Below are 3,877 nucleotides of genomic sequence, written 5' to 3' on the forward strand. Positions count from 1 at the left end.
AGACTGGGGGAGACTGTGGGAGGGGGGAGACTGGGGGAGGGGGGAGACTGGGAGAGAGGGGGGAGTCTGGGGGAGACTGATTAGACGAGGAGACTGGGGGAGACTGGGGGAGGGATGAAATGGGGGAGACTGGGGGCAGAGATGAGACTGGACGGGAGAGACAAACTTTTTGAAGGAAGGTCAGTTCTGTTGTTGTGAAGGAAGGTTGGTTCTGTTGTTGTGAAGGAAGGTTAGTTCTGTTGTTGTGAAGGAAGGTTAGTTCTGTTGTTGTGAAGGAAGGTTAGTTCTGTTGTTGTGAAGGAAGGAAGGTTAGTTCTGTTGTTGTGAAGGAAGGTTAGTTCTGTTGTCGTGAAGGAAGGTTAGTTCTGTTGTTGTGAAGGAAGGTTGGTTCTGTTGTTGTGAAGGAAGGTTAGTTCTGTTGTTGTGAAGGAAGGTTAGTTCTGTTGTTGTGAAGGAAGGTTAGTTCTGTTGTTGTGAAGGAAGGAAGGTTAGTTCTGTTGTTGTGAAGGAAGGTTAGTTCTGTTGTCGTGAAGGAAGGTTGGTTCTGTTGTTGTGAAGGAAGGTTAGTTCTGTTGTTGTGAAGGAAGGTTAGTTCTGTTGTTGTGAAGGAAGGTTAGTTCTGTTGTTGTGAAGGAAGGTTAGTTCTGTTGTTGTGAAGGAAGGTTAGTTCTGTTGTTGTGAAGGAAGGAAGGTTGGTTCTGTTGTTGTGAAGGAAGGTTAGTTCTGTTGTTGTGAAGGAAGGTTAGTTCTGTTGTTGTGAAGGAATGAAGGTTAGTTCTGTTGTTGTGAAGGAATGAAGGTTAGTTCTGTTGTTGTGAAGGAAGGTTAGTTCTGTTGTTGTGAAGGAATGAAGGTTAGTTCTGTTGTTGTGAAGGAAGGTTAGTTCTGTTGTTGTGAAGGAAGGTTAGTTCTGTTGTTGTGAAGGAAGGTTGGTTCTGTTGTTGTGAAGGAAGGTTAGTTCTGTTGTTGTGAAGGAAGGTTAGTTCTGTTGTTGTGAAGGAAGGAAGGTTAGTTCTGTTGTTGTGAAGGAAGGTTAGTTCTGTTGTTGTGAACGAAGGTTAGTTCTGTTGTTGTGAAGGAAGGTTAGTTCTGTTGTTGTGAAGGAAGGTTAGTTCTGTTGTTGTGAAGGAAGGTTAGTTCTGTTGTTGTGAAGGAAGGTTAGTTCTGTTGTTGTGAAGGAAGGTTAGTTCTGTTGTTGTGAAGGAAGGTTAGTTCTGTTGTTGTGAAGGAAGGAAGGTTGGTTCTGTTGTTGTGAAGGAAGGTTAGTTCTGTTGTTGTGAAGGAAGGAAGGTTGGTTCTGTTGTTGTGAAGGAAGGTTAGTTCTGTTGTTGTGAAGGAAGGTTAGTTCTGTTGTTGTGAAGGAAGGAAGGTTAGTTCTGTTGTTGTGAAGGAAGGTTGGTTCTGTTGTTGTGAAGGAAGGTTGGTTCTGTTGTTGTGAAGGAAGGTTAGTTCTGTTGTTGTGAAGGAAGGTTAGTTCTGTTGTTGTGAAGGAAGGTTAGTTCTGTTGTTGTGAAGGAAGGTTAGTTCTGCTGTTGTGAAGGAAAGTTAGTTCTGTTGTTGTGAAGGAAGGTTAGTTCTGTTGTTGTGAAGGAAGGAAGGTTAGTTCTGTTGTTGTGAAGGAAGGTTAGTTCTGTTGTTGTGAAGGAAGGAAGGTTAGTTCTGTTGTTGTGAAGGAAGGTTAGTTCTGTTGTTGTGAAGGAAGGTTAGTTCTGTTGTTGTGAAGGAAGGTTAGTTCTGTTGTTGTGAAGGAAGGTTAGTTCTGTTGTTGTGAAGGAAGGTTAGTTCTGTTGTTGTGAAGGAAGGTTAGTTCTGTTGTTGTGAAGGAAGGTTAGTTCTGTTGTTGTGAAGGAAGGAAGGTTAGTTCTGTTGTTGTGAAGGAAGGTTAGTTCTGTTGTTGTGAAGGAATGAAGGTTAGTTCTGTTGTTGTGAAGGAAGGTTAGTTCTGTTGTTGTGAAGGAAGGTTAGTTCTGTTGTTGTGAAGGAATGAAGGTTAGTTCTGTTGTTGTGAAGGAAGGTTAGTTCTGTTGTTGTGAAGGAAGGTTAGTTCTGTTGTTGTGAAGGAAGGTTAGTTCTGTTGTTGTGAAGGAAGGTTAGTTATGTTGTTGTGAAGGAAGGTTAGTTCTGTTGTTGTGAAGGAAGGAAGGTTGGTTCTGTTGTTGTGAAGGAAGGTTAGTTCTGTTGTTGTGAAGGAAGGAAGGTTGGTTCTGTTGTTGTGAAGGAAGGTTAGTTCTGTTGTTGTGAAAAAAGGTTAGTTCTGTTGTTGTGAAGGAAGGAAGGTTAGTTCTGTTGTTGTGAAGGAAGGAAGGTTAGTTCTGTTGTTGTGAAGGAAGGTTAGTTCTGTTGTTGTGAAGGAAGGTTGGTTCTGTTGTTGTGAAGGAAGGTTGGTTCTGTTGTTGTGAAGGAAGGTTAGTTCTGTTGTTGTGAAGGAAGGTTAGTTCTGTTGTTGTGAAGGAAGGTTAGTTCTGTTGTTGTGAAGGAAGGTTAGTTCTGCTGTTGTGAAGGAAGGTTAGTTCTGTTGTTGTGAAGGAAGGTTAGTTCTGTTGTTGTGAAGGAAGGTTGGTTCTGTTGTTGTGAAGGAACGAAGGTTAGTTCTGTTGTTGTGAAGGAAGGTTAGTTCTGTTGTTGTGAAGGAAGGGAGGTTAGTTCTGTTGTTGTGAAGGAAGGTTGGTTCTGTTGTTGTGAAGGAAGGTTGGTTCTGTTGTTGTGAAGGAAGGTTAGTTCTGTTGTTTTGAAGGAAGGTTAGTTCTGTTGTTGTGAAGGAAGGTTGGTTCTGTTGTTGTGAAGGAAGGTTAGTTCTGTTGTTGTGAAGGAAGGTTAGTTCTGTTGTTGTGAAGGAAGGTTAGTTCTGTTGTTGTGAAGGAAGGTTGGTTCTGTTGTTGTGAAGGAAGGTTAGTTCTGTTGTTGTGAAGGAAGGTTAGTTCTGTTGTTGTGAAGGAAGGAAGGTTAGTTCTGTTGTTGTGAAGGAAGGAAGGTTAGTTCTGTTGTTGTGAGGGAAGGAAGGTTAGTTCTGTTGTTGTGAGGGAAGGAAGGTTAGTTCTGTTGTTGTGAAGGAAGGAAGGTTAGTTCTGTTGTTGTGAAGGAAGGTTGGTTCTGTTGTTGTGAAGGAAGGTTGGTTCTGTTGTTGTGAAGGAAGGTTAGTTCTGTTGTTGTGAAGGAAGGAAGGTTAGTTCTGTTGTTGTGAAGGAAGGAAGGTTAGTTCTGTTGTTGTGAAGGAAGGAAGGTTAGTTCTGTTGTTGTGAAGGAAGGAAGGTTAGTTCTGTTGTTGTGAAGGAAGGTTGGTTCTGTTGTTGTGAAGGAAGGAAGGTTCTGTTGTTGTGAAGGAAGGTTAGTTCTGTTGTTGTGAAGGAAGGTTGGTTCTGTTGTTGTGAAGCAAGGTTAGTTCTGTTGTTGTGAAGGAAGGTTAGTTCTGTTGTTGTGAAGGAAGGTTAGTTCTGTTGTTGTGAAGGAAGGTTAGTTCTGTTGTTGTGAAGGAAGGTTAGTTCTGTTGTTGTGAAGGAAGGTTGGTTCTGTTGTTGTGAAGGAAGGTTAGTTCTGTTGTTGTGAAGGAAGGAAGGTTAGTTCTGTTGTTGTGAAGGAAGGAAGGTTAGTTCTGTTGTTGTGAAGGAAGGAAGGAAGGTTAGTTCTGTTGTTGTGAAGGAAGGAAGGAAGGTTAGTTCTGTTGTTGTGAAGGAAGGTTGGTTCTGTTGTTGTGAAGGAAGGTTAGTTCTGTTGTTGTGAAGGAAGGTTGGTTCTGTTGTTGTGAAGGAAGGTTAGTTCTGTTGTTGTGAAGGAAGGTTAGTTCTGTTGTTGTGAAGGAAGGTTGGTTCTGTTGTTGTGAAGGAAGGTTGGTTCTGTTGTTGTGAAGGAAGGAAGGTTCTGTTGTTGTGAATGAAGGTTA

Source organism: Salmo salar, unplaced genomic scaffold (assembly GCF_965601325.2).
Source record: "Salmo salar unplaced genomic scaffold, fSalSal1 ptg000691l, whole genome shotgun sequence".
Classification (NCBI taxonomy): Eukaryota; Metazoa; Chordata; class Actinopteri; order Salmoniformes; family Salmonidae; genus Salmo; species Salmo salar.